The following is a 7,841-nucleotide window of genomic DNA, read 5'->3' as shown; positions in this document are numbered from 1 at the left end:
AACAAAACCATTTAGAAGAATTTTTATTTGGCTGGAAATTATTCACATTCATTCCTCTAATTTTATCCACATAAACTGAACAGTAAGATGATTTATTCAACCAATAAATCAAGATTTTGAAGAATACTAATAAAAAAAGAGAACAATAATTGTTGCAGTTAGCCAAACTCAGAGAGCATCTCTATTTTAACATCCAGCTGATATCTGATAAATCCAACAGGTTTATTATAATGTTGAACTAGCCCTTGCATTAGCATAGTGTATGGTTCCTAACATGAACTAAACTAAGGCATTTCAGTAGCCAGTTTCTCAGGAACACACTTCTCTCTCTGATTTACCATAAAGGTGCTGCTTGTGACACAACAGAACAGTGTTTTGTTCCAAGTGAAGCAATCTAAAAACAAAGCAATCTGGAGCAGGAACCTTTAATAACACTAAGGAAAATATTCTACAAAGCAAAAAAAATATCAAAGTGTCTTGAATGACATCTCTATTCACATATTATGGAACCTCAGAAGAAACTAAGGAAGTTAAAATTTGAGTCAGATTGGGTCACTTACACTATTAAAAAGCAGCAAGGAATTACAGAGGAAAGTACAGACCAGGCAGAACAGTAAGATAGTATTAAAATAAACGCATGCAGGTTTGATTAGCCTGCTTTCTCATGCAAGGTGGGAGTACTGCCAGTTAAGACTGAAGCCAAACCCAGGTTCAAATCTACACGCTCAACCATGCCTACTAGCCCAGACTTAAAATAAAATCAGATTAGGGGAAGACAGATAGAGAAGACTTAGGAAGAACACGTGATGCAGCTTTGTAATCCCTTATATGGCTATCAAGAAATCTTCACTTGACTTAAGCCACTCTTCCTCTGCATTCCTGCAAACAGAATATGCAGAGTAAGAAATGCAGTCAAGCTTGCCAAGCTGTTCTATGCAAAAAACCAGCAGGAAGAGAGTTATGCAAACATACTAGAGCTAGGTGAATCAATTCTTGACCATCCTAACATTTATCTAAAGAAATAAGGAAAAAATTAGTATGCCACATCACTAGAAATGTGCATATTAAATGCTAAACCTAAAGCATATAGTAAGTATAAAGCCAGTAAACATTATATTCAGTATAAGTTACCAAGTTACAAATAAATACCTACCAAGTACAAACTTTAAAAGCAACAATATTACCCTAGATTCTTTTTTCAAAAAAGAATCTAACAAATATATATCCCAATATACCATGCATTGAGGAAAAGCAAAACCAAACCAACCCCTTGCCCTGCACTCAGGCAGCATGTTTTTGTACCCTTGCTGGCTCTGCAACACACAGCTATTGTTATTCCTTAAAATATGTCAACATCACTCTTAAACCAAAAATAATAATAATAATCATATTTGGTAAATAATGCTCTCTTACAAATATTAGACTGTTTACAGCAGATCTGGCTTGTGCTGAGATTGGGTTTCACAGCTCTGTGCGTTTGTATACTCTCTCTGACTTCAACAGAAGACAACACTGCTGTGCCAGCACCCCCCACTGCTGGGGTAAGACCATCTGTCCAGACCCTCTCAAACTCCTTAAATACATTTACTTAACTTCAGTGAGCAGCCACACTGATGTCAGCAGGACTTTTGCATACAGTCACCTATATCCTTAAGGACTTTTCAACATAAAACTCTCTCTGTTTTGAAGTCCTTCACTGCAAACACCAAAGAGTTGGTACACACATAGATGTTTTCAGAGGCCTAAGGGAGTGAGATACTCAGTTCTCAGTTACTTTCAATCACTATTTGCATCAAATTCTTAGTAGCCCTTTTTAAAATCCTTATAATGATACATACTGCGTAGCATACAGTGAACCACATTATGGCCAGTATGTGATGAATGATACAGACCTTTGCAAGATATCACCCTACAGAATTAACAATCCTTCCAATATTTTATAGTTAGCAGAGGGAGACAATGACAAGAAAATGCACGAGAACATACCAGATGAAGGGCATCAGGAAGGTCCATCACTCTAAAAACATAACAAAATTGTAATAAAATATTTGTGATTAAAGCAAATCCATGACACATGAAAATCCATTGAAATCAACTGTATCATTCTGGACAACACTTTACCAAGATGAGCTAAATATCTGCTACAGAAACTCCAAATTCACATATTTTAAATCAAGAAAACTAAGCGCTTTTTTTTTTTCTCCTCTGTGTTAAAGACTTATAATTTATGGGCATAGCAATTAATTCATGGTTTGTACATTCATGTGTGTTATTCATATACTTGATGAGCTGTGTTTAGCAGGCGAGGGCAATCTCTCAGATGCACCAATATATTCCATGCTTGTGACCAGACGTGATCACGAGGTAGAGGGGGAGGAGGAAATACAGAGAGAAATCTAAGTGTCATACTGTATTCTATATTTTTCTTGGTAATAAATCTTTGAAGAATGACCAGATGTAAAGAAAAAAAGGGAAAAGAACACTCTAACATGTTTTTTCTTGTTTGACTTTCTTGATATACTGTATTTACACAAGAGAGGCTTGTCCTCCCTATATAAAGTTATTTATTCTAAGCACCTTAAAGTCTTTTTTCCAATGCATTCCATATTTAATACAGTTGGACATTTCACAGAAGTTAAAAGTCATTACATGATTTCTCTTATATTAAAAAAAGAGTCATTAAAAAAAAAGACTGGAAGTTATTAACTATTATAAATTGTCTGGGTTCCACCCCCACACACCTTCAGGCTCTTTCATCTAGAATTTTATTGTTCTGCTTCAGTTTGGCATTAGTGAGTCCAGTACACATGAAAAAATCCCATTGAAATATGGGTGCATGAGGAAAGAATCATACTGTAAATTACAAGTTTTGGAACAATTACTTTTTTAAAATTAGAAAAGTACATTTATTTAGTGACTTTTATTTAAGTTTATATAGCAGAATAATCCTTATCTTGTGCAAGTACTTCTAAAATATTTTTGACATAGTCATTGATAGCACAGTAAATATTTTCTTCGCACTTGTAGAGCTGGTGACACCTTACTTTGTTCCTACCATAAAATAACTATTTTGCACACATTGCAAATCTATTTGAGATACATTTGCATTACAGACCATTTTATGTAGTACTCTGAAAACGGGGAGAAAGGAGGAAAAGAATGAAGTTTTCCTAGTCCAAGGCTAATGACGTTTGCTTAATCAGCCTAAACCAAATGCATTATGCAAACAGCTATTTCTGTCTAGGGGGAAAAAAAAAAAGCTTAAGTGTAATTACCATAAAAATCATCTTATAACGAAACAGAAGAAAGCATTCACTGTTTTCTTCTCCAACATATGATTAGGAAAAATTTGCATTCTAAAGTTTAGGATTTATTAGTTTAACTTTTTTTATTGTATGTTTCATTTAAATTTCAGAAAATTCAAATAATAACTATTTATATTGGAACTATGTTTTCAAGCTCTTTTTTCTTGATGTGAGCCCAAATCTACTGTTACAAGACTTCTGGCTAAAGTAGGTTGACTCCCATATGTTTTCCTGTTCTTGGTATAAAACCATCACCCCTGAAGATTCATTTGCTGTTGTTGATACAGTTCTTTTCAGACATGTTCATATCTTTGCACAACCTTTCAAAACCCTGGCACAGCACTGAGCTACTTAAAACCAACAGTGATTAATAGGTATTATGGAACAGACAAAGTATTAAATAGCACATCAGCATTACTTTATGTCACCGACTTTGTAGGCAAAGCTTGAAAAGAAAAGCACAACTGACTTATCAGCACTTTCAAATAACCTTAAACTACTGACTGAAACAAATATTTGAATTCCAGAACTGTTTATCAGTGCTGATACTCCATTTTTATACTTCAGTCAGACTTCCAGATCTGTGTGCAAATGTTTGTGTTTGGCTACTAAATATCAAAAACAGTAAACACTTTTACATAAGCTTTTTCTGATCTCTTAGTCCATTTTTAATCTAATGCAAACAAGCCCAAAACATTCACTAGCTGAAGAACTATATGGTTTGCCCTGCATCTCCTCACTGGAAGCTTTCAAACAGGGCCTCCCATGTGGCGACAGCTAAAATTTGATTGAGAACTGCTGATTTCTTCTTCGCTAAAATAATGGATGGAGTTAGTTCATTTAAAAAAAAAAAAAAATTAAATTAAGTCCTTTTGAGAAGCAGAAAAGGGCAAATTTTTTTTGTCCATACAAAGAAACAGACACACACAAATACTTGTTTACACTGAAAATAAACAGCAGTAGGGACACCATTCATACATATTGGATTTATTTTCTCTGGCTGCTTCTCAATCAGCTGATTAATAATCTAGACACTAGGTATCAATATAACAAATATTGAATGGATGATGAGCAGTCAGATATTAGCAAATAGCCATCAATGTGAAACCATCACCACATAAGAACCCTCCCCGATGGTGGGAAGTCAGTGCTATTCGGCATCCTGCAATAATGATTTTTGGTCTTTTATTATCTCCACATCAAGACTGGATGCCCTTTTAGCACCCTTTAGTTAAGGATTCCTAAGTTTGAACTCAATACGGTGAGGGGCACAGAGGGAAGTAGGAAGCCAGACAGGCAGTCTTTTCTAGAATTAATCCGAATCAACAAGGGTTGCAAAATGTCAACAACTGCTGGAATTAGCTTCCAAGAACTACCGACTTCACACCAATTTTGCTACAAATCATTTTTACACATAAAAACCGTGCTATGTGCCTCAAGGCCAATAAATACAGACGAGCAGGCTGCAGTTGCTATTAAACCTCCGTAACTCAGCCACGTGAATAACAAAGCGCTGAAACATTCTGCTGCTTAGATGAACTGAAGCCTTCCTATTCTGAATCTATCCATTTTGGACCTGGGCACAGAAGAGGCAAGTAAAACCATTAAACATTTATTCCTGACAAAACCAATTAGACCCGGCTGCACACCGAAGACCGTCATTAGCCGCACTACTCAAATTTCTTAATTCACACGATCGTCACCGGAAAATTCATTACGTCAACTAACGAGCAGCAGGCACAGGCGGGGTGGACGACAACTTTCCAAGCCAGCTCTGAGGTGATTTACCGAAACCCACCTCACCGGCAGCGGCTTCCCGCCGCCCGGCAGGGAGCGTCCGAGCTACCGCTCGGCCGGGCACCGCCCCCGCGGAACCGCCCCTTCCTGCAGCCCGTCGTCTCTCCCGTGTGCCGCCTCCCTTGCGACAGCGGCCGGCCCGGTAACCGGGCATCCGGCCCAACGAGCGGGCGTCCGCAAGCGGCTCCCGACCACAGGGCGAAGCGGCCGCCTCACCGCGCGAGCGGTGACCGTTGGCGGGGGACGTCTAGCCCCGCCCCGCTGATTGGTCGTCGCCGCGGCCGGTGGGATTTGAAGGGGAAGGCGGGAAGGGCGGTTGGGCGCGAGCGGGGTTCGCTGTCTCCACAGCGAGGAGTCGCGTCTTGTGCCGGGAAAGGCGCGTTTCGTGCGCTGGAAGTAAAGGTGAAAGGCCTGGCAGCGGGCGGGGATGAGTAATAAGCTAAAACCAAGGCAGGTGTGGCTCCGCATTTCCTACAGGCTTTGCTTTCCTCTCCAGACACCCAGGGATTCGTGCTGTTTATGTGAGTGGCTGCAAGTGGCCACGCACCGAGCTCTCGGGTAGAAGCAAATCAGTAAGCAAAAACACTAGAGGAGGGCATTTACATGATTTGGATGAACACAGAATTTAAGATCTCACTCATCAGGCAGCTACTGAAGAATTTAATTTCAACCACATGAATAAGCTCAGCATGCTTGTGCCTGTCTGAGGCACCAGGCTGAAATGATTACTTAAGCCATTTATTATACTTACCTTTAACTCCATGACTTTAGAACGTTAAAAAAACACCAACAAAACCCCAAAACCTATGGAAAAATATTTTGTACCAAATATTCAGTTAATCTAAGGAGACAAACTGCAGTGGTTTTAGTGCAAGCTTTTGCTTTGGCTGGAAATTATCTTTCTCATTTTAACTCAAAGAAATTTAAATGTTAGCTGAAACACTAGTCTTTAAAGTTATCTAAGCAGTGACACTTGCGGTTGTGTTTCCTGCAAGCATCTCTTGCCAGATAACCACAGAAAATATGTATGCATGTATTTGTCCACTGCAAAGAACATTTCTGGACTCTTATTTCAAGTTTAGTTTATGACAAATGCCAGCTGCTGAACTCCAGTGGGGGAACATCTTTAAATGGTACATGACATCTCGGTGCTAAAGAGACTTGGCATTTCTGGGGCAGAAAGTTTTATTTCTTCTGAACTTATAATCAGGTCTCCGTGCAGGCTTTAATTTCAGGGGATGTAGTGTACCCTCTGTTCTCCTGGCTTATGAAACTGTACAGACATCAAAGCAGTCAGCAGGTTTAATTAGACACTTAATTATATAGAAGGGTGGTAAGGTATGCATTTGGGAAATAAAAACATGATTTTCAAAACTAGTTGAATGCCAGTGAACAGAGTAACATTCGCCTAACTGTGGTACGCCATACCTTTCACAACATCATTCATGAAGAAAATGTTTTGGGTTTGAGTTTTGGTGGGGTTGTTTTTACTCAAATAGGTTCTAGATATTTCTAGCTTTCAGGTCTGGTGTGTGTAGCGCCATTCAGAGTTGCAACAGGGTCTGCGTACACGTGTTCAAAGGATGCTTTGTATGCCCGTTTCTTTGCTTGGCTGTATGCGCAAGGAAATACACTTTGCAGCATACACAGGACTAGCAAGAGATACGTAAATGTAACAGTTTGATATTTTACTGAAAGCTTTACCTATAACTGCCAGACTTTTCCCTTTGCCCAAGCTTTGCTACTCCAGTTTTTGTCTTGCCTTTATTGAAAAAACAAAAGCTACATACTCTTCTATAGCCAAGCAAGTACGAGAAGCATGACTGTGTGCATAACTGTTCCAATAAATATAGTAAAACTGGTGTATTCCAATAATTCGTCATCTGGAATAATTTTTTACTCTTTATAGCTAAACTATAAAGACTATGAAATATCCAGTTTGCTATTCCCCTCTTCTGATTCATTTTGTCATTCAGTAGGAAAGGAAGAACTGAGAGTGTTTAGAACTCTTCTCTCCTGTATGCGTTAACTTCCTTTCGTAAAGTAAATTTCATTATGTGTTTTCTATATTGCTGTTTGTAACTTCCCTGCCTGTTTTTATTTCTTGCTACAAATTACTTTCATATGCAAGCTTCATTAACATGGTTTACACCCTCTACCAGAATAATTAAATTATTATTAAATAAAACAGGCCTTTGTTATTTAAGGTCCCATGTCAGTTTTCAAAATAATGGCTGGGAATCATCCAACTGCAATTATGCTCTACCTACCTAAATTCTCTTTGTAGTTTTAATTAATATACATTATCCAGCATGATTTCACCTCCTATTTTAAGTTCTTGTACAGCACTGGTTTAGGAAAAAAAAAATCTCTGTAAAGCAATTACTCCTTTTTGTGGGCTTAAATAGGTAGAATAAATACCTTCATTTTATCCTAGCATGCAATGATAGACTTCTGTAATCTCTAAAAATTGTCTTTAAGATACATTGTCTTAAAGGTATACATTGGGAAACTTGGAATAGTATGTCGCTGAGAATTGTTCTTACTACAGTTAAGAAATGTTAAGGGAATGCAATTCACAGAGATGAATGCCCTTGAACAATGACAAAAGAATTAGAAGCGTGGTGTGAACACGTAAGATTTGCCACAATAGCTAAGCAGCTGACAAATGCCATAAGAAATAAGAATCTGAGGAGAGGTACAGAACATCTCCAGGATGATTAGGCATATTTATTAATA

Source organism: Grus americana, chromosome 19 (assembly GCF_028858705.1).
Source record: "Grus americana isolate bGruAme1 chromosome 19, bGruAme1.mat, whole genome shotgun sequence".
Classification (NCBI taxonomy): Eukaryota; Metazoa; Chordata; class Aves; order Gruiformes; family Gruidae; genus Grus; species Grus americana.
Note: the sequence above shows the minus strand (reverse complement) of the source record.